The sequence below is a fragment of the Telmatherina bonti genome (genome assembly GCF_933228915.1).
Source record: "Telmatherina bonti genome assembly, chromosome: 2".
In the NCBI taxonomy this organism is placed as follows: Eukaryota; Metazoa; Chordata; class Actinopteri; order Atheriniformes; family Telmatherinidae; genus Telmatherina; species Telmatherina bonti.
Window position 1 is genome coordinate 1,116,821 of NC_136620.1, and position 23,797 is coordinate 1,140,617.

General features: G+C 45.6%; 1 protein-coding gene across 1 annotated transcript in view; it reads left to right on the plus strand.

The window, feature by feature from the left end:
- LOC306770034 (receptor-type tyrosine-protein phosphatase beta-like) overlaps positions 1-4,616 on the plus strand; it is a 270,125-nt gene extending 265,509 nt beyond the window's left edge. The window contains exon 32 of the mRNA XM_079258804.1: positions 4,292-4,616. The gene's annotated coding sequence lies outside the window, so the exon portion shown is untranslated. The remainder of the gene's footprint in view (positions 1-4,291) is intronic.
- Positions 4,617-23,797: the final 19,181 nt, after the last annotated feature.

A 23,797-nucleotide genomic window follows, 5' to 3' on the forward strand; every position in this document is an offset into this window, starting at 1 on the left:
CTATCCCCTCACCCCCCTACCCACCTATATCCCAACCCTAATCCCGCAGCGGCAGGTCCAGGTCAGTCCACCCCCCCCCCCCCCCCCCCCCCCCCCCGGCACAAGCCGACCCCCCACCCCCAAGAGACAGGGGACAACCCCGGGCACCGGAGCCCGGGACCCCGCCCAGCCCACCCCACGGCAGAACAGGCGCCCATTACGGAGTCACGCCCGCCAACCCATCCCCCGCCAGCGACCTCGCCCCGCCGCCGCGTGGCAACTCCAGCCGCCGGCCCATCCAGGTCCACCGTAGGGCTAGAAACCTAGCCCCCCCAGCAGTGGAGCAGTCAAATTCCCCCCCCAGGAGCCCACCACAGACCCACGGCCTCATGAGACCCCCAACCGGCCATCAACCCCGAGCGCAATAAGGTCACATTCTCCCCCCATACTAAGTGATGGAGCTGATCACAGAGGACCAGAGGGAATAAAGTTCAGCTGACTGATCTCTTGAGGAGGCAGACATCATCTCGACACTGATGTGATCTAATAAGAGATTTCTGAACTGCTGGATACACAGACTTTGTTTGCTTTTCCAGTTTAGAAGGATAGTTTTCTTTGCGATACATAAACTGGTGAGGATTAAGTTTGCAGGATTAAATTCTATGTTAATTTCACCCAAGTGACCCAGTAGGCCCAGTTTGGGGTTTGTAGGGATGTTACATTTGAACCAGTCTGACAGATCTTTACATACCTGAAACCAGAATTCCTGGACAGGTGAACAAGACCACAAAGCATGGTAGTAGCTGTCAGTCGTGTTGCCAGTGCAGTGTGGACAGATGTTTGATTGTGACAGACCCATCCTGAACATCCTGTGTCCTGTATAATGAGTTCTATGCAGAATTTTAAATTGTATTAGTTGCATGTTTGAATTCTTAGTCATTGTAAATGTATTTGAACAGATTTGTGACCATTCATTTTGGTCAAAGTTACTGGATAAGTCTGCTTCCCATTTAGAAGTTGGGATACATATGGAATCGTCTAGCTTTGATAGTAATCTATATATTTTGGATAACAGTTTCGGGGCATTAAGAATTCTGCAGCCCTGATAGGTAGCTGCAAGTTTAATTGATCAGGGGTGTATTTCTTACCTATAATAGATTTAAGTTGGTGGTATTCTAAGAATTTTGTGCTGCTGATTTCATATCGTGAAGTAATTATATCAAAAGGGAGAAAGTTCCCGTTTTCTATTATATGTTCTAATTGTTTTATTCCTTTATTCTTCCACTGAGGGAAGTTTATCATCTTCCGGTTTTGCTGGATGTCGGGATTGTTCCAAATAGGTGTAAGTTTGCATGGAATAAGCAAGGATTTGGTTAGTTTAAGAAATTCCCACCAGGCCATTAGTGAGGAGCTGATATTAATGCTTTTAAAGCATTTTTGGCGTTTGACAGCTGTGCTGATAAATGGCAGGTCTGAAATTGCCATATCCTCACACATAGCTTCTTCTATATTAAGCCATGGTTCATCTAGATAGCTAGGTTTAAGCCATTTAGAGATGTATTGTAGTCTGTTGCTTATAAAGTAATTTTGGAAATTAGGCAAGTCTAAGCCACCGCTATCTTTAGTCTTCTGGAGTGTTTTTAGACTAATCCGTGGTGGTTTGTCTTTCCAGAGAAATCTAGTGACATGAGAGTCCAGCGATTTAAACCAGGTGGAGGGAGGTTTAATGGGGATCATTGAAAACAGATAATTGATTTTAGGTAGAATCATCATTTTTATAGTTGCAACTCTTCCCATTAGTGATATGGGTAAAGATTTCCACCGTGTGAGATCGTCCTCAACTGTTTTTAGTAGAGGGACATAATTTAGCTTTGTAAGGTCTGACAGTCTAGGTGAGATGTTTATTCCCAAGTATCTAATATTTCCTGACTGTAAAGCAGTGTCAGGAGTATTATGGAAGGAACAGTTGATGGGTAGAACGGTGGTTTTAGACCAATTAATGGAATATTCAGAAATTGATGAGAATGTATTGATGAGTGCGATTGTCTGACAGATGGATGATTGTGAATTTTGAAGGAAAAGTAAAACATCATCAGCATAAAGACTGGTCTTATGCTCCATATTTCTACAGTTAATGCCTTTAATGTCTTTGTTTTGTCTAATGCTAGCTGCTAAGGGTTCAATAAAGATTGCAAAAAGTGAGGGGGAGAGTGGACAGCCTTGTCTGGTGCCTCTCTGCAATCTGAAGCTGTGAGAAGTTTGATCATTTGTCCTGACGCATGCATTTGGATTGCTATACAGTATCTTTATCCAGTCGATAAACGATGAGCCAAACCCGAATTTTCTTAATGTTGCAAATAAGAATTTCCAGTTCACCCTGTCAAATGCTTTTTCAGCATCTAGAGAGATTATTGTAGTTTCCAGGTTATGTATGGTGGCATAATCAATTAGATTTATTAGTCTGTGCGTATTAGTGGTGGAATGTCGTCCCTTGATAAATCCTGTTTGATCAGGATGTATGATAAGTGGAGTTATTTTTTCTAGTCTTGTAGCAAGCACTTTACTGATTATTTTAAGATCTGCATTCATTAGTGATATTGGACGATAACTAGATGGGAGTTTGGGGTCTTTTCCTGGTTTTAGTATTACTGTAATACTAGCCAAATTCATGTTTTGGAATATTTGGCCTTTTTCCTTAATTTCTGAAGCCATTTTATAAAAAGTGGGTGCTAGTGTAGACCAGAATTCTTTATAATATTCAACTGGAAAAGCATCTGGTCCTGGAGCTTTATTGCTGGGCATGTGTTTTAAAGCTTCATGTAGTTCCCCTACTGAAATGGGTGCGTCCAAAACCATTTCCTGATCCTGTTGTAACTTTGGAAGATTGAGGTAGCTGAGAAATTCCTCAATGCTGTTGTCTGATGGATCTGTTTCTGAGGAATATAATGTTTTATAGAAATCCCTAAATGTGTCATTTATTCCATCAAGATCATGGAGGATATTTCCTCTTGAATCTTTAACAGAGGAGATGGTTGTTTTCTCCTTGTTTGCTTTTAATTGATTTGCGAGAAATCTTCCAGATTTGTTGCCATGTTCAAAATTCTCTAAGCGAAGTCTTTGTAGCAAAAACTGGGTTTTTTGGTTAATTATTTCATTCAGCTCTAGTTTAGCCTTTCTTATGTGATTCAGAACTTGCTCTTCTGGAGAAGCCTTGTAGGCATCTTCTAGTGATTTTATTTTAAGCTCTAGTTCAGATATTTTTGAACTCTCCTTCTTTTTCTTATGTGATGAAAATGAAATTATTTTCCCTCCCATGACTGCTTTTCCTGCCTCCCAAAGAACACAAGCTGATGTTCCTGGTATGTCATTGTTTTCTATATACAAATACCACTCCCGCTTGAAGTAACTGATAAGATCTTTAAGTAATGATGTATTAAATCTCCATTTGCTTTAAGATGGTTTAGTTTTCTGATTAATTAGGGTAAATGATACTGGTGCGTGATCACTGATAGTGATGGAATGGATTTTAGTTTCTGAGATACTGTTCATCATAGAGCTGTTAGTGAGGAAGTCGTCTATTCTGGAGTATGAGTGGTGGACAGATGAAAAGTAAGTGTAATCTCTAGCAGTGAGGTGTTGTGAGCGCCAGACATCACAAAGACCAAAATCCTCCATATATTGTTTAACAACTCTTGCTGACTGCCAGACCCTGTGTTTCCCTGCTCCGCCCCCCCTTGTCCATCCCAGAGTTTAAGGTCATGTTGAGGTCACCCCCAATGATAAGTGTATTATCAAGGTGATCATATAGTAAGGAGAAGGAGTGAAAAAAGGAGGGGTCATCAGTGTTTGGGCCATAAATATTTGCGATGCATAACTTCATGTTTTGGATAGATAATGTCATTATTATGAATCTTCCATCTGGGTCTAAAATGATATAATGAGCAGTAAAATGAATTTTCCTGTCTATCAGAATGGCTACTCCTCTTTGTCTTGAGTTGAAGCAGGCCGAGTACACGTGAGGGAACTGTGCTGTAGAGAGTACGTTAGCTGTTGTTTGTAATAAATGAGTCTCCTGTAGCAGGACAATGTCTGCCTGTAGATCATTCAATCTGCTAAACACCTTCAACCTCTTCTCCCTGGAACCAGCTCCACGTATATTCCACGTAACAAACCTCAGGGTGGTCATGCTCAAGCTACTGAAGTGTTTCTATAAAAGTATGTGTATGTATTGATCCTCTCCCACACAGTGAATCTTTAGCTGGCTGGCAGCCAGTTGGGCTCCACAGAGAAACATTCATTTTTTATCCTGCAGATATTTCACCTGGATATCTACCTGTACCTGCATCTGTACCTGGATATCTACCTGTACCTGCATCTGTACCTGGATATCTACCTGTACCTGCATCTGTACCTGGATATCTACCTGTACCTGCATATGTACCTGGATATCTACCTGTACCTGCATCTGTACCTACACACCTCTCAGATCTGTTTTATTATTCCCCCACAGTCTATTTAGCAACACAACATAGTCACTGCACAGGAAGCTTCCAGAAAACTGAGACAGCAGACTACAAAGTACACAACCAATTGTAACCCTCTGCATAGAAACTTATGTAGATACACCTATAATAGCTGATGGCAATTAATAAAGTTATATTTATATATATATATATATATATATATATATATATATATATATATATGTATATGTATATATATATATATATATATATATATATATATATATATATATATATATATATATATATATATATATATATATATATATAGATATAGATATAGATATATATAGATATATATATATATATATATATATAGATATGTATGTATATATATATATATATATATATATATATATATATATATATATATATATAGATATAGATATAGATATATATAGATATATATATATATATATAGATATGTATGTATATATATATATATATATATATATATATATATATATATATATATATATATATATATATATATATATAGATATGTATATATATATATATATATATATATATATAGATATATATATAGATATATATAGATATAGATATAGATATAGATATATATATATTGTTTAACAGCTCATATATTTTGTCATTTTGTTTTCAAACAGTTATTTTACTTGTCCAGCATTAAAGCAGCAGAATGATGGTCTCACTGTTGTGGTTTGCTGAGCAAATTTGCTTTTTCAAGAGGAGATTTATGGATATGAAGATCTGCTTGATAATTTAAGTTTTTTTTATTTGTTTATTTTGCATTAATGTTTGTTTTACTAAGTTTACATGTTTCTTTTAAGTTTAAGATACAGTAACTGTGTTGTGGTTAGTACCTCTGTACATGTTTCATTGTTATCATATATGTACTGTTGTCAAAGGGGTAGAAGTCCTGATTTTACTCTGAAAAGGAGAACGAAAGTTGGGGGATGGAAGGAAGTGTCGTGTGTGTGTGTAGTGAACATGGCAACAGTTAATAAAGTTAATGTTCAACTTCAAAAGTGAGTTTTCTGTGCGACATAGCAGAGGATAGCCAGCAAATACAAAGTTTCACCAGCTTTTGATGAAGGAAAACCTTTCTAAATCTAGAAGAATGAGGGCACGGTTTGGACCCGTGTCACAAGCAAGCGCTCGCTGTTGCCGTGGCGCCGTCTGGAACAGCAACAGAAGTGGCGATGGAAATGTCAGTCAATGACTTGAATAAGGACACTGGCATGAACTCTTTACTAGCAAAACTCGATGATTTGTTTCTCAAAGAAGAGAAACCTGACCTTACTTCAGCTTTGATCGGATAATGAGAGACAATGATGTACCAATGACGGATGATATAATGGATTTTGAGCAGCGGTATTCGCGGATGCATAAATACATGATAGAACTTCTAAAGCAGGATTCCCATTCAAGCTACAAGACACAGCATATTTGGATGTTAAAGACCAACAGAGTGTACAGACCTGACGTTTGCGTCAATGAAGTCAGTACTGAAGAGGATCTTTGGAGGGAGAAGTTCTGGTTCAACTGTGGGAATCAACCAGGATACCGCCTACATAGCTGAACAGAAGAGACAGATGGGCAAAAATGAAGTAAAAAATCTGAGGAAATCAGAAATGCACCCTTCAGATTTGGAGATGGAAAAGTGGTCAATTCCAACAAAAGATTGAAAATTCCTGCCAAAATTGGACAAAGTGTCACATTGAGACAGAAGTTGTCCCGCCCAAAATTCCACTGCTTCTGGGCAAGACATCTATGAAAAGAGCTGGAAGTTTGCTGGATATGGAAAATGACCTTCTTGTGATGTTCAACAAACCATCAAACTTGACTTCACAAGCTCTGGTCATTTCTGTGTAACCATTACAGGCGGGGAAGATGTTAAAGATGATCATTTCTAGGTAAGCAATGGTGATGTTCAACAAGACCAAATGAAGGAGGAACTTCTGAGTCAGTGTGAGGAGGAAATACTGGCAATGTCAGAAAAAATGACTATTGCAGAAAAACACAAGATTATGATGAAGCACCATCAATAGTTTGGTCATGCCTCCGTGGAAAGACTGCAGAAACTTCTGATCAGCTCTGGCAACAAAGATAAAGATTGTGGCACCATCCTAAGAAGAATTGTTTATGAATGTGAAGCATGTCAGAGATATGGCAGAACCAAGGCCAGCTGTTGGCCTTCCACTGGTACAATGAAACTGTGCCAGTTGATCTTGATGAACTTCAACCAGGTGTATGGTATCTTTATATTATTGACAAGTTCACACGATTTAGTGCAGGAAACACAAAAAGTCATCTGAGATAGTAAAGCACTTTATCCCTGTCTGGATAAGGGTGCATGGTCCACCTCAGAAACTTTTCAGTGACAATGGAGGAGAGTTTAATCATGATTAGATGAGGCAGAAAACTTTAACATAGAAGTGAAGCCCACAGCAGCATACAGCCCTTGGAGTAATGGACTTATGGAACAACACAAACAAACACTGAGATCTTATTGAAAGTGAAGAAACCAATGCTTGTGACTGGGACACTACACTGGACTGGGCTGTAATGGCCAAGAACACCATGCAGAATGTACATGGCTTCAGTCCTTATCAACTGGTGTTTGGACAGAGTCCCAATCTGCCCTCTGTCCTGACTGACAAACCACCAGCTTAGAAGGCACTACAAAAAGTGAATGGGTCGCTAAACACATTTCTGCTTTGCATGCTCAATAAAAGCCTTTACAGAAGCAGAATTATCTTAAAGAATACAAAGAGCATTGCGTAAACAAACACGCCACACAGAAGGAAGATATGAACTAGGTGATAAAGTCGACGATAGGTGGACTATAGGTGGAGGGTGGACTGCCAAGAAAGGAAAGGTCCAGGAGTTGTCATTGGTCAGGATGGTGCTGAGTGTTCGTCAGACATGGAGGTGTGTTCAGGTACATCGTCGCAGACTTAAACTGAGTACATGGAGGGAAGATCCAGACATTAAGGATTATTCAGACATTGACACAAACTTTCTCCAAACAAAAGTTGGTGGGACGGAAGGAAGTGTTGTGTGTGTGTGTGTGGTGAACATGGTCACAGTTGATAAAGTTAACGTTCAACTTGAAAAGGGAGTTTTTGTGCGACAGTTACTGCTGGACGAGACTGGAGAAGACTGGTCCAGCAGTAACTGGACAGAAAAATGATAGAGTGAGAACAGAAAGGGAAAAAAAACAGAAGACAAAGAGGAGAGAAAAACACAACACAGGAAACACAGCTATCCAGTCCCAGATTCTCTACCGTCTGCTTCAGCTGTACAAAGACATGAAGGACATCTCATGTCCCTCCCAGGAAGGCAAAGTCAGCAGAGATTTCTTTATCTCACCAGAGATAAAGAAAACCAGAAACCGGGAAACAGAGTGAACCAGCAGGACGACACAGTGACTGTGTCACATGCAGAATACACAGAGTGAAACCATCCTTAGTTGTTCTGATGTCTTTGAGACATCCGTGGAAGTGTGTCAGGTCTGTAGCGGGAGGCTCCTCATCTGATGTGATCCTGCGTATGAAAATGTGAGTTAGTCTGTCTCAAGGACAACATCTCGGACATTCCACTGCTGTGAAGACAAACAGTAAAAGCTCTCCAAAACATACATTTCCAGTGTTTCATAAGGGACCAGCCGTCTTTGTTCCTCACAATTCCTGCCAGGAAGTTTGAGGAAAATGGCAGGAAAACTGGGGGAATGCAGGGTAAGAGCGAGGCAGAAAGGACAGAATGAAAAGAGAACACTGACATCAGGCAATCTGGATGGAAAGCAGATCCTCTTGCTGATGGATTGTGATCAGATATTGATCAGGTTTTTATCAGATGGTGTTCATTTATTCGTCAGGTTGTGATATATACAGATATTGATCAAGTTGTGATCAAACTGTGATCGGATATTGATCAGGTTGCGTTCAGGTTGTGATCAGGTTGGGATCAGGTTGCCATCAGGTAGGGATCAGGTTGGGATCAGGTTGCGATCTGGTAGGGATCAGGTTGCAATCAGGTTGCGATCAGATTGGGATCAGGTTTGGATCAGATTAGGATCAGGTTGGGATCAGGTTGCGATCTGGTAGGGATCAGGTTGCGATCAGGTTGCGATCAGATTAGGATCAGGTTGGGATCAGGTTGCGATCTGGTTGGGATCAGGTTGCAATCAGGTTGCGATAAGATTGGGATCATGTTAGAATCAGATTAGAATCAGGTTGGGATCAGGTTGCAATCAGGTTGGGATCAGATTGCGATCATATTGCAATCAGGTTGTGATCAGATTAGGATCAGGTTGCGATCAGGTTGGGATCAGATTGTGATCAGATTAGGATCAGATTGGGATCAAGTTGCGACAGGTTGCGATCAGATTGGGATCAGGTTGGGATCAGGATGCGATCAGGTTGGGATCAGGTTGCGATCTGGTAGGGATCAGGTTGCAATCAGGTTGCGATCAGGTTGCGATCAGATTAGAATCAGGTTGCGATCAGATTGAGATCAGATTGGAATCAGATTAGGATCAGGTTGGGATCAGATTGCGATCATGTTGCGATCAGGTTGTGATCAGATTAGGATCAGGTTGCGATCAGGTTGCGATCAGGTTGGGATCAGATTGTGATCAGGTAGCGATCAGATAACGATCAGGTTGCGATCAGGTAGCGATCAGCTTGGGATCAAATTGCGATCAGATTAGGATCAGGTTGGGATCAAGTTGCGACAGGTTGTGATCAGATTGGGATCAGGTTGGGATCAGGTTGGGATCAGGTTGCGACAGGTTGGGATAAGGTTGCAATCAGATTGGGATCAGGTTACGATCAGGTTGGGATCAGGTTGGGATCAGGTTTGGATCAGGTTGCGATCAGGTTGCGATCAGGTTGGGATCAGATTGGGATCAGATTGCGATCAGGTAGCGATCAGATAAGGATCAGGTTGCGATCAGGTTGCGATCAGGTTGGGATCAAATTGCGATCAGATTAGGATCAGGTTGGGATCAAGTTGCGACAGGTTGTGATCAGATTGGGATCAGGTTGGGATCAGGTTGCGATCAGGTTGGGATCAGGTTGCGATCAGGTTGGGATCAGGTGACGATCAGGCTGGGATCAGGTTGGGATCAGGTTGGGATCAGGTTGCGATCAGGTTGGGATCAGGTTGGGATCAGGTTGTCATCAGGTTGCGGTCAGATTGTGATCAGGTTGCAACAGGTTATGATCAGGTTGGGATCAAGTTGCGACAGGTTGTGATCAGATTGGGATCAGGTTGGGATCAGGTTGCGATCAGGTTGGGATCAGGTTGCGATCTGGTAGGGATCAGGTTACAATCAGGTTGCAATCAGGTTGCGATCAGGTTGCTATCAGGTTGTGATCAGATTAGGATCAGTTTGCGATCAGGTTGCGATCAGGTTGCGATCAGATTGTGATCAGGTAGCGATCAGATAACGATCAGGTTGCGATCAGGTAGCGATCAGCTTGGGATCAAATTGCGATCAGATTAGGATCAGGTTGGGATCAAGTTGCGACAGGTTGTGATCAGATTTGGATCAGGTTGGGATCAGGTTGCGACAGGTTGCGATCAAATTCGGATAAGGTTGCGATCAGGTTGGGATAAGGTTGGGATAAGGTTGCGATCGGGTTGCGATTAGATCAGGATCAGGTTGCGATCAGATTGGGATCAGGTTCCGATCAGATTGGGATCAGGGTGCGATCAGATTAGGATCAGGTTGGGATCAGATTTAAATCAGGTTGGGATAAGATTGCAATCATGTTGCGATCAGGTTGCGATCAGATTAGGATCAGGTTGCGATCAAATTGGGATCAGGTTGCTATCAGATTAGAATCAGGTTGCGATCAGATTGAGATCAGGTTGGGATCAGGTTGTCATCAGGTTGCGATCAGGTTGGGATCAGGTTGGGATCAGGTTGTCATCAGGTTGCGGTCAGATTGTGATCAGGTTGCAACAGGTTACGATCAGGTTGGGATCAGGTTGGGATCAGGTTACGATCAGGTTGCGATCAGATTAGGATCAGGTTGCGATCAAATTCGGATCAGGTTGCGATCAGATTGGGATCAGGTTGCGATCAGATTGGGATCAGGTTACGATCAGGTTGGGATCAGGTTGGGATCAGGTTTGGATCAGGTTGCGATCAGGTTGGGATCAGGTTGGGATCAGGTTGGGATCAGGTTTGGATCAGGTTGCGATTAGGTAGCGATCAGGTTGGGATCAGGGTTGGAAAGGTTGCGATTAGGTTGCGATGAGGTTGGGATCAGGTTTCGAAAGGTTGGGATCAGGTTGGGATCAGGTTGCGATCAGTTTGCGATCAGATTGGGATCAGGTTGGGATCAGATTGGGATCAGGTTGGGATCAGATTGCAATCATGTTGTGATCAGGTTGTGATCAGATTAGGATCAGGTTGCGATCAGGTTGCGATCAGGTTGGGATCAGATTGCGATCAGGTAGCGATCAGATAAGGATCAGGTTGCGATCAGGTTGCGATCAGGTTGGGATCAAATTGCGATCAGATTAGGATCAGGTTGGGATCAAGTTGCGACAGGTTGTGATCAGATTGGGATCAGGTTGGGATCAGGTTGCGATCAGGTTGGGATCAGGTTGCGATCAGGTTGGGATCAGGTGACGATCAGGCTGGGATCAGGTTGGGATCAGGTTGGGATCAGGTTGCGATCAGGTTGGGATCAGGTTGGGATCAGGTTGTCATCAGGTTGCGGTCAGATTGTGATCAGGTTGCAACAGGTTATGATCAGGTTGGGATCAAGTTGCGACAGGTTGTGATCAGATTGGGATCAGGTTGGGATCAGGTTGCGATCAGGTTGGGATCAGGTTGCGATCTGGTAGGGATCAGGTTACAATCAGGTTGCGATCAGGTTGCGATCAGATTAGAATCAGGTTGCGATCAGATTGAGATCAGGTTGGAATCAGATTAGGATCAGGTTGGGATAAGGTTGCAATCAGGTTGGGATCAGATTGCGATCATGTTGCTATCAGGTTGTGATCAGATTAGGATCAGTTTGCGATCAGGTTGCGATCAGGTTGCGATCAGATTGTGATCAGGTAGCGATCAGATAACGATCAGGTTGCGATCAGGTAGCGATCAGCTTGGGATCAAATTGCGATCAGATTAGGATCAGGTTGGGATCAAGTTGCGACAGGTTGTGATCAGATTTGGATCAGGTTGGGATCAGGTTGCGACAGGTTGCGATCAAATTCGGATAAGGTTGCGATCAGGTTGGGATAAGGTTGGGATAAGGTTGCGATCGGGTTGCGATTAGATCAGGATCAGGTTGCGATCAGATTGGGATCAGGTTCCGATCAGATTGGGATCAGGGTGCGATCAGATTAGGATCAGGTTGGGATCAGATTTAAATCAGGTTGGGATAAGATTGCAATCATGTTGCGATCAGGTTGCGATCAGATTAGGATCAGGTTGCGATCAAATTGGGATCAGGTTGCTATCAGATTAGAATCAGGTTGCGATCAGATTGAGATCAGGTTGGGATCAGGTTGTCATCAGGTTGCGATCAGGTTGGGATCAGGTTGGGATCAGGTTGTCATCAGGTTGCGGTCAGATTGTGATCAGGTTGCAACAGGTTACGATCAGGTTGGGATCAGGTTGGGATCAGGTTGCGGTCAGATTGTGATCAGGTTGCAACAGGTTGGGATCAGGTTGGGATCAGGTTGGGATCAGGTTGGGATCAGGTTACGATCAGGTTGCGATCAGATTAGGATCAGGTTGCGATCAAATTGGGATCAGGGTTGGAAATGTTGCGATTAGGTTGCGATGAGGTTGGGATCAGGTTGTCATCAGGTTGCGGTCAGATTGTGATCAGGTTGCAACAGGTTACGATCAGGTTGGGATCAGGTTGCGATCAGGTTGGGATCAGGTTGGGATCAGGTTGGGATCAGGTTTGGATCAGGTTGCGATTAGGTAGCGATCAGGTTGGGATCAGGGTTGGAAAGGTTGCGATTAGGTTGCGATGAGGTTGGGATCAGGTTTCGAAAGGTTGGGATCAGGTTGGGATCAGGTTGGGATCAGGTTGCGATCAGGTTGGGATCAGGTTGCGATCAGTTTGCGATCAGATTGGGATCAGATTGCGATCAGGTTGTGATCAGGTTGTTATCAGGTTGCAGTCAGATTGTGATCAGGTTGCAACCGGTTGCGATCAGGTTGCGATCACATTAGGATCAGGTTGCGATCAGGTTGGGATAAGGTTGGGATAAGGTTGCGATCAGGTTGCGATTAAATCAGGATCAGGTTGCGATCAGATTGGGATCAGGTTCCGTTCAGATTGGGATCAGGTTGGGATCAGGTTGGGATTAGGTTGCGATCAGATTAGGATCAGGTTGCAATCAAATTGGGATCAGGTTGCTCTCAGATTACAATCAGGTTGCGATCAGATTGGGATCAGGTTGGAATCTGATTAGGATCAGGTTGGGATCAGGTTGCAATCAGGTTGGGATCAGATTGCAATCATGTTGCGATCAGGTTGTGATCAGATTAGGATCAGGTTGCGATCAGGTTGCGATCAAATTGCGATCAGATTAGGATCAGGTTGGGATCAAGTTGCGACAGGTTGTGATCAGATTGGGATCAGGTTGGGATCAGGTTGCGATCAGGTTGGGATCAGGTTGCGATCAGGTTGCGATTGGGTTGGTATCAGGTTGGGATCAGGTTGGGATAAGGTTGTGATCAGGTTGCGATCAGATAAGGATCAGGTTGCGTCAGATTAGGATCAGGTTGCGATGAGGTTGGGATCAGGTGACGATCAGGCTGGGATCAGTTTGCGACAGGTTGCGATCAAATTCGGATCAGGTTGCGATCAGATTGGGGTCAGGTTCCGATCAGATTGGGATCAGGTTGCGATCAGGTTGGGATCAGGTTGGGATCAGGTTGTCATCAGGTTGCGATCAGGTTGGGATCAGGTTGGGATCAGGTTGTCATCAGGTTGCGGTCAGATTGTGATCAGGTTGCAACAGGTTACGATCAGGTTGGGATCAGGTTGGGATCAGGTTACGATCAGGTTGCGATCAGATTAGGATCAGGTTGCGATAAAATTGGGATCAGGGTTGGAAAGGTTGCGATTAGGTTGCGATGAGGTTGGGATCAGGTTGTCATCAGGTTGCGGTCAGATTGTGATCAGGTGTCGACAGGTTACGATCAGGTTGGGATCAGGTTGGGATCAGGTTTGGATCAGGTTGCGATCAAATTTGGATCAGGTTGCGATCAGATTGGGGTCAGGTTCCGATCAGATTGGGATCAGGTTGCGATCAGGTTGGGATCAGGTTGGGATCAGGTTGGGATCAGGTTTGGATCAGGTTGCGATCAGGTTGGGATCAGGTTGGGATCAGATTAGGATAAGGTTGCGATCAGGTTGGGATCAGATTGCGATCAGGTAGCGATCAGATAAGGATCAGGTTGCGATCAGGTTGGGATCAAATTGCGATCAGATTAGGATCAGGTTGGGATCAAGTTGCGACAGGTTGTGATCAGATTGGGATCAGGTTGGGATCAGGTGACGATCAGGCTGGGATCAGGTTGCGACAGGTTGCGATCAAATTCGGATCAGGTTGCGATCAGGTTGGGATCGGGTTGGTATCAGGTTGGGATCAGGTTGGGATCAGGTTGAGATAAGGTTGCGATCAGATAAGGATCAGGTTGCGATCAGATTAGGATCAGGTTGCGATCAGGTTGCGATCAGATTAGGATCAGGTTGCAATCAGATTGGGGTCAGGTTCCGATCAGATTGGGATCAGGTTGCGATCAGGTTGGGATCAGGTTGTCATCAGGTTGTCATCAGGTTGCGATCAGGTTGGGATCAGGTTTTCATCAGGTTGCAACAGGTTACGATCAGGTTGGGATCAGGTTGGGATCAGGTTACGATCAGGTTGCGATCAGATTAGGATCAGGTTGCAATCAAATTGGGATCAGGTTGCGATCAGATTGGGATCAGGTTGCGATCAGATTGGGATCAGGTTGCGATCAGATTGGGATCAGGTTGGGATCAGGTTGTCATCAGGTTGCGATCAGGTTGGGATCAGATTGTGATCAGGTTGCAACAGGTTACGATCAGGTTGGGATCAGGTTGGGATCAGGTTTGGATCAGGTTACGATCAGGTTGCGATCAGATTAGGATCAGGTTGCGATCAAATTGGGATCAGGTTGCGATCAGATTGGGATCAGGTTGCGATCAGATTGGGATCAGGTTTCGATCAGATTGGGATCAGGTTGGGATCAGGTTGTCATCAAGTTGCGATCAGGTTGGGATCAGATTGTGATCAGGTTGCAACAGGTTACGATCAGGTTGGGATCAGGTTGCGATCAGGTTGCGATCAGATTAGGATCAGGTTGCAATCAGATTGGGGTCAGGTTCCGATCAGATTGGGATCAGGTTGCGATCAGGTTGGGATCAGGTTGTCATCAGGTTGTCATCAGGTTGCGATCAGGTTGGGATCAGGTTTTCATCAGGTTGCAACAGGTTACGATCAGGTTGGGATCAGGTTGGGATCAGGTTACGATCAGGTTGCGATCAGATTAGGATCAGGTTGCAATCAAATTGGGATCAGGTTGCGATCAGATTGGGATCAGGTTGCGATCAGATTGGGATCAGGTTGCGATCAGATTGGGATCAGGTTGGGATCAGGTTGTCATCAGGTTGCGATCAGGTTGGGATCAGATTGTGATCAGGTTGCAACAGGTTACGATCAGGTTGGGATCAGGTTGGGATCAGGTTTGGATCAGGTTACGATCAGGTTGCGATCAGATTAGGATCAGGTTGCGATCAAATTGGGATCAGGTTGCGATCAGATTGGGATCAGGTTGCGATCAGATTGGGATCAGGTTTCGATCAGATTGGGATCAGGTTGGGATCAGGTTGTCATCAAGTTGCGATCAGGTTGGGATCAGATTGTGATCAGGTTGCAACAGGTTACGATCAGGTTGGGATCAGGTTGGGATCAGGTTGTCATCAGGTTGCGGTCAGATTGTGATCAGGTTGCAACAGGTTACGATCAGGTTGGGATCAGGTCGGGATCAGGTTTGGATCAGGTTGCGATCAGGTTGCGATCAGGTTGGGATCAGGTTGGGATCAGGTTGGGATTAGGTTTGGATCAGGTTGCGATTAGGTAGCGATCAGGTTGGGATCAGGGTTGGATAGGTTGCGATTAGGTTGCGATCAGGTTGTGATCAGGTTGCAACAGGTTACGATCAGGTTGGGATCAGGTCGGGATCAGGTTTGGATCAGGTTGCGATCAGGTTGGGATCAGGTTGGGATCAGGTTGCGATCAGGTTGGGATCAGGTTGCGACAGGTTGCGATCACATTCGGATCAGGTTGCGATCAGGTTGCGATCGGGTTGGTATCAGGTTGGGATAAGGTTGCGATCAGGTTGCGATCAGATAAGGATCAGGTTGCGATCAGATTAGGATCAGGTTGCGATCAGGTTGGGATAAGGTTGCGATCAGGTTGCGATCAGATTAGGATCAGGTTGCGATCAGATTGGGGTCAGGTTCCGATCAGATTGGGATCAGGTTGCGATCAGGTTGGGATCAGGTTGGGATCAGGTTGTCATCAGGTTGTGTTCAGATTGTGATCAGGTTGCAACAGGTTACGATCAGGTTGGGATCAGGTTGGGATCAGGTTGGGATCAGGTTACAATCAGGTTGCGATCAGATTAGGATCAGGTTGCGATCAAATTGGGATCAGGGTTGGAAAGGTTGCGATTAGGTTGCGATGAGGTTGGGATCAGGTTGTCATCAGGTTGCGGTCAGATTGTGATCAGGTTGCAACAGGTTACGATCAGGTTGGAATCAGGTTGGGATCAGGTTTGGATCAGGTTGCGATCAGGTTGGGATCAGGTTTCGAAAGGTTGGGATCAGGTTGGGATCAGGTTGCGATCAGTTTGCGATCAGATTGGGATCAGATTGCGATCAGGTTGTGATCAGGTTGTTATCAGGTTGCAGTCAGATTTTGATCAGGTTTCAACCGGTTGCGATCAGGTTGCGATCAGATTAGGATCAGGTTGCGATCAGGTTGGGATAAGGTTGGGATAAGGTTGCGATCAGGTTGCGATTAGATCAGGATCAGGTTGCGATCAGATTGGGATCAGGTTCTGATCAGATTGGGATCAGGTTGGGATCAGGTTGGGATTAGGTTGCGATCAGGTTGCGATCAGATTAGGATCAGGTTGCAATCAAATTGGGATCAGGTTGCTATCAGATTAGAATCAGGTTGCGATCAGATTGGGATCAGGATGGAATCAGATTAGGATCAGGTTGGGATCAGGTTGCAATCAGGTTGGGATCAGATTGCAATCATGTTGCGATCAGGTTGTGATCAGATTAGTATCACGTTGCGATCAGGTTGCGATCAAATTGCGATCAGATTAGGATCAGGTTGGGATCAAGTTGCGACAGGTTGTGATCAGATTGGGATCAGGTTGGGATCAGGTTGCGATCAAATTCGGATCAGGTTGCGATCAGGTTGCGATCGGGTTGGTATCAGGTTGCGATCAGGTTGGGATAAGGTTGTGATCAGGTTGCAATCAGATAAGGATCAGGTTGCGATCAGATTAGGATCAGGTTGCGATCAGGTTGGGATCAGGTTGGGATCAGGTTGGGATAAGGTTGCGATCAGGTTGCGATCAGATTAGGATCAGGTTGCGATCAGATTGGGGTCAGGTTCCGATCAGATTGGGATCAGGTTGCGATCAGGTTGGGATCAGGTTGGGATCAGGTTGTCATCAGGTTGCGATCAGGTTGGGATCAGGTTGGGATCAGGTTGTCATCAGGTTGCGGTCAGATTGTGGTCAGGTTTCAACAGGTTACGATCAGGTTGGGATCAGGTTACGATCAGGTTGGGATCAGGGTTGGAAAGGTTGCGATTAGGTTGCGATGAGGTTGGGATCAGGTTGTTATCAGGTTGCGGTCCGATTGTGATCAGGTTGCAACAGGTTACGATCAGGTTGGGATCAGGTTGGGATCAGGTTGGGATCAGTTTGCGATCAGATTGGGATCAGATTGCGATCAGGTTGTGATCAGGTTGTTATCAGGTTGCAGTCAGATTGTGATCAGGTTGCAACCGGTTGCGATCAGGTTGCGATCAAATTAGGATCATGTTGCGATCAGGTTGGGATAAGGTTGGGATAAGGTTGCGATCAGGTTGCGATGAGATCAGGATCAGGTTGCGATCAGATTGGGATCAGGTTGCGATCAGGTTGGGATCAGATTGCGATCAGGTAGCGATCAGATAAGGATCAGGTTGCGATCAGGTTGCGATCAGGTTGGGATCAAATTGCGATCAGATTAGGATCAGGTTGGGATCAAGTTGCGACAGGTTGTGATCAGATTGGGATCAGGTTGGGATCAGGTTGCGATCAGGTTGGGATCAGGTTGCGATCAGGTTGGGATCAGGTGACGATCAGGCTGGGATCAGGTTGCGAAAGGTTGCGATCAAATTCGGATCAGGTTGCGATCAGGTTGCGATCGGGTTGGTATCAGGTTGGGATCAGGTTGAGATAAGGTTGCGATCAGGTTGCGATCAGATAAGGATCAGGTTGCGATCAGATTAGGATCAGGTTGCGATCAGGTTGGGTTCAGGTTGGGATAAGGTTGCAAACAGGTTGCGATCAGATTTGGATCAGGTTGCGATCAGATTGGGGTCAGGTTCCTATCAGATTGGGATCAGGTTGCGATCAGGTTGGGATCAGGTTGGGATCAGGTTGTCATCAGGTTGCGATCAGGTTGGGATCAGGTTGGGATCAGGTTGTCATCAGGTTGCGATCAGGTTGGGATCAGGTTGGGATCAGGTTGTCATCAGGTTGCGGTCAGATTGTGATCAGGTTGTAACAGGTTACGATCAGGTTGGGATCAGGTTGGGATCAGGTTACGATCAGGTTGCGATCAGATTAGGATCAGGTTGCGATCAAATTGGGATCAGGTTGCGATCAGATTGGGATCAGGTTGCGATCAGATTGGGATCAGGTTTCGATCAGATTGGGATCAGGTTGGGATCAGGTTGTCATCAGGTTGCGATCAGGTTGGGATCAGGTTGGGATCAGGTTACGATCAGGTTGCGATCAGATTAGGATCAGGTTGCGATCAAATTGGGATCAGGTTGCGATCAGATTGGGATCAGGTTGCGATCAGATTGGGATCAGGTTGCGATCAGATTGGGATCAGGTTGGGATCAGGTTCTCATCAGGTTGCGATCAGGTTGGGATCAGGTTGGGATCAGGTTGTCATCAGGTTGCGGTCAGATTGTGATCAGGTTGCAATAGGTTACGATCAGGTTGGGATCAGGTTGGGATCAGGTTTGGATCAGGTTGCGATCAGGTTGGGATCAGGTTGGGATCAGGTTGGGATCAGGTTTGGATCAGGTTGCGATTAGGTAGCGATCAGGTTGGGATCAGCGTTGGAAAGGTTGCGATTAGGTTGCGATGAGGTTGGGATCAGGTTTCGAAAGGTTGGGATCAGGTTGGGATCCGGTTGCGATCAGGTTGTGATCAGGTTGTTATCAGGTTGCAGTCAGATTGTGATCAGGTTGCAACCGGTTGCGATCAGGTTGCGATCAGATTAGGATCAGGTTGCGATCAGGTTGGGATAAGGTTGGGATAAGGTTGCGATTAGGTTGCGATCAGATCAGGATCAGGTTGCGATCAGATTGGGATCAGGTTGGGATCAGATTGGGATCAGATTGCGATCAGGTAGCGATCAGATAAGGATCAGGTTGCGATCAAGTTGCGATCAGGTTGGGATCAAATTGCGATCAGATTAGGATCAGGTTGGGATCAGGTTGTCATCAGGTTGCGATCAGGTTGGGATCAGGTTGGGATCAGGTTGTCATCAGCTTGCGGTCAGATTGTGATCAGGTTGCAAAAGGTTACGATCAGGTTGGGATCAGGTTGGGATCAGGTTGGAATCAGGTTACGATCAGGTTGCGATCAGATTAGGATCAGGTTGCGATCAAATTGGGATCAGGTTGCGATCAGATTGGGATCAGGTTGCGATCAGATTGGGATCAGGTTGCGATCAGATTGGGATCAGGTTGGGATCAGGTTGTCATCAGGTTGCGATCAGGTTGGGATCAGGTTGGTATCAGGTTGTCATCAGGTTGCGGTCAGGTTGTCATCAGGTTGCGATCAGGTTGGGATCAGGTTGGGATTAGGTAGCGATCAGGTTGGGATCAGGGTTGGAAAGGTTGCGATTAGGTTGCGATGAGGTTGGGATCAGGTTTCGAAAGGTAAGGATCAGGTTGGGATCAGGTTGCGATCAGTTTGCGATCAGATTGCGATCAGGTTGTGATCAGGTTGTTATCAGGTTGCAGTCAGATTGTGATCAGGTTGCAACCGGTTGCGATCAGGTTGCGATCAGATTAGGATCAGGTTGCGATCAGGTTGGGATCAGGTTGGGATAAGGTTGCGATCAGGTTGCGATTAGATCAGGATCAGGTTGCGATCAGATTGGGATCAGGTTGGGATCAGATTGGGATCAGGTTGGGATCAGGTTTGGGATCAGGTTGGGATCAGGTTGGGATTAGGTTGCGATCGGGTTGCGATCAGATTAGGATCAGGTTGCAATCAAATTGGGATCAGGTTGCTATCAGATTAGAATCAGGTTGCGATCAGGTTGCGATCAGGTTGGGATCAGATTGCGATCAGGTAGCGATCAGATAAGGATCAGGTTGCGATCAGGTTGGGATCAAATTGCGATCAGATTAGGATCAGGTTGGGATCAAGTTGCGACAGGTTGTGATCAGATTAGGATCAGGTTGCGATCAGATTGGGATCAGGTTGGGATCAGATTGCAATCATGTTGCGATCAGGTTGTGATCAGATTAGGATCAGGTTGCGATCAGGTTGCGATCAGGTTGGGATCAGATTGCGATCAGGTAGCGATCAGATAAGGATCAGGTTGCGATCAGGTCGCGATCAGGTTGGGATCAAATTGCGATCAGATTAGGATCAGGTTGGGATCAAGTTGCGACAGGTTGTGATCAGATTAGGATCAGGTTGCGATCAGATTGGGATCAGGATGGAATCAGATTAGGATCAGGTTGGGATCAGGTTGCAATCAGGTTGGGATCAGATTGCAATCATGTTGCGATCAGGTTGTGATCAGATTAGGATCAGGTTGTGATCAGGTTGCGATCAGGTTGGGATCAGATTGCGATCAGGTAGCGATCAGATAAGGATCAGGTTGCGATCAGGTTGCGATCAGGTTGGGATCAAATTGCGATCAGATTAGGATCAGGTTGGGATCAAGTTGCGACAGGTTGTGATCAGATTGGGATCAGGTTGGGATCAGGTTGCGATCAGGTTGGGATCAGGTTGCGATCAGGTTGGGATCAGGTGACGATCAGGCTGGGATCAGGTTGCGACAGGTTGCGATCAAATTCGGATCAGGTTGCGATCGGGTTGGTATCAGGTAGGGATCAGGTTGGGATCAGGTTGGGATAAGGTTGCGATCAGGTTGCGATCAGATAAGGATCAGTTTGCGATCAGATTAGGATCAGGTTTCGATCAGGTTGGGATCAGGTTGGGATCAGGTTGGGATCAGGGTTGGAAAGGTTGCGATTAGGTTGCGATGAGGTTGGGATCAGGTTTCGAAAGGTTGGGATCAGGTTGGGATCAGGTTGCGATCAGTTTGCGATCAGATTGGGATCAGATTGCGATCAGGTTGTGATAAGGTTGTCATCAGGTTGCAGTCAGATTGTGATCAGGTTGCAACCGGTTGCGATCAGGTTGCGATCAGATTAGGATCAGGTTGCGATCAGGTTTGGATCAGGTTGCGATTAGGTAGCGATCAGGTTGGGATCAGGGTTGGAAAGGTTGTGATTAGGTTGCGATGAGGTTGGGATCAGGTTTCGAAAGGTTGGGATCAGGTTGGGATCAGGTTGCGATCAGGTTGTGATCAGGTTGTTATCAGGTTTCAGTCAGATTGTGATCAGGTTGCAACCGGTTGCGATCAGGTTGCGATCAGATTAGGATCAGGTTGCGATCAGGTTGGGATAAGGTTGGGATCAGGTTGGGATCAGGTTGGGATCAGGTTGTCATCAGGTTGCGGTCAGATTGTGATCAGGTTGTAACAAGTTACGATCAGGTTGGGATCAGGTTGGGATCAGGTTTGGATCAGGTTGCGATCAGGTTGGGATCAGGTTGGGATCAGGTTTGGATCAGGTTGCGATTAGGTAGCGATCAGGTTGGGATCAGGGTTGGAAAGGTTGCGATTAGGTTGCGATGAGGTTGGGATCAGGTTTCGAAAGGTTGGGATCAGGTTGGGATCAGGTTGCGATCAGTTTGCGATCAGATTGCGATCAGGTTGTGATCAGGTTGTTATCAGGTTGCAGTAAGATTGTGATCAGGTTGCAACCGGTTGCGATCAGGTTGCGATCAGATTAGGATCAGGTTGCGATCAGGTTGGGATAAGGTTGGGATAAGGTTGCGATCAGGTTGCGATTAGATCAGGATCAGGTTGCGATCAGATTGGGATCAGGTTGGGATCAGATTGATATCAGGTTGGGATCATGTTGGGATCAGGTTGGGATTAGGTTGCGATCAGGTTGCGATCAGATTAGGATCAGGTTGCAATCAAATTGGGATCAGGTTGCTATCAGATTAGAATCAGGTTGCGATCAGATTGGGATCAGGTTGGAATCAGATTAGGATCAGGTTGGGATCAGGTTGCAATCAGGTTGGGATCAGATTGCAATCATGTTGCGATCAGATTGTGATCAGATTAGGATCAGGTTGCGATCAGGTTGCGATCAGGTTGGGATCAGATTGCGATCAGGTAGCGATCAGATAAGGATCAGGTTGCGATCAGGTTGGGATCAAATTGCGATCAGATTAGGATCAGGTTGGGATCAAGTTGCGACAGGTTGTGATCAGATTGGGATCAGGTTGGGATCAGGTTGCAATCAGGTTGCGATCAGGTTGGGATCAGGTGACGATCAGGCTGGGATCAGGTTGCGACAGGTTGCGATCATATTCGGATCAGGTTGCGATCAGGTTGCGATCGGGTTGCGATCAGGTTGGGATCAGGTTGGGATCAGGTTGCGATCAGATAAGGATCAGGTTGCGATCAGATTAGGATCAGGTTTCGATCAGGTTGGGATCAGGTTGGGATAAGGTTGCGATCAGGTTGCGATCAGATAAGGATCAGGTTGCGATCAGGTTGCGATCAGGTTGGGATCAAATTGCGGTCAGATTAGGATCAGGCTGGGATCAGGTTGCGACAGGTTGCGATCAGATAAGGATCAGGTTGCGATCAGGTTGCGATCAGGTTGGGATCAAATTGCGGTCAGATTAGGATCAGGCTGGGATCAGGTTGGGATTAGGTTGCGATCAGGTTGCGATCAGATAAAGATCAGGTATCGATCAGGTTGGGATCAGGTTGGGATAAGGTTGCGATCAGGTTGCGATCAGATTAGGATCAGGTTGCGATCAGATTGGGGTCAGGTTCCGATCAGATTGGGATCAGGTTGCGATCAGGTTGGGATCAGGTTGGGATCAGGTTGTCATCAGGTTGCGATCAGTTTGGGATCAGGTTGGGATCAGGTTGTCATCAGGTTGCGGTCAGATTGTGATCAGGTTGCAACAGGTTACGATCAGGTTGGGATCAGGTTGGGATCAGGTTACGATCAGGTTGCGATCAGATTGCGATCAGATTAGGATCAGGTTGCGATCAGATTGGGATCAGGTTGCGATCAGATTGGGATCAGGTTGGGATAAGGTTGCGATCAGGTTGCGATCAGATAAGGATCAGGTTGCGATCAGGTTGCGATCAGATAAGGATCAGGTTGCGATCAGGTTGGGATCAGGTTTCGATCAGATTGGGATCAGGTTGGGATCAGGTTGTCATCAGGTTGCGATCAGGTTGGGATCAGGTTGGGATCAGGTTGTCATCAGGTTGCGGTCAGATTGTGATCAGGTTGCAACAGGTTACGATCAGGTTGGGATCAGGTTGGGATCAGGTTTGGATCAGGTTGCGATCAGGTTGCGATCAGGTTGGGATCAGGTTGGGATCAGGTTTGGATCAGGTTGCGATTAGGTAGCGATCAGGTTGGGATAAGGTTGGGATAAGGTTGCGATCAGGTTGCGATTAGATCAGGATCAGGTTGCGATCAGATTGGGATCAGGTTGGGATCAGATTGGGATCAGGTTGGGATCAGGTTGGGATCAGGTTGGGATTAGGTTGCGATCAGGTTGCGATCAGATTAGGATCAGGTTGCAATCAAATTGGGATCAGGTTGCTATCAGATTAGAATCAGGTTGCGATCAGATTGGGATC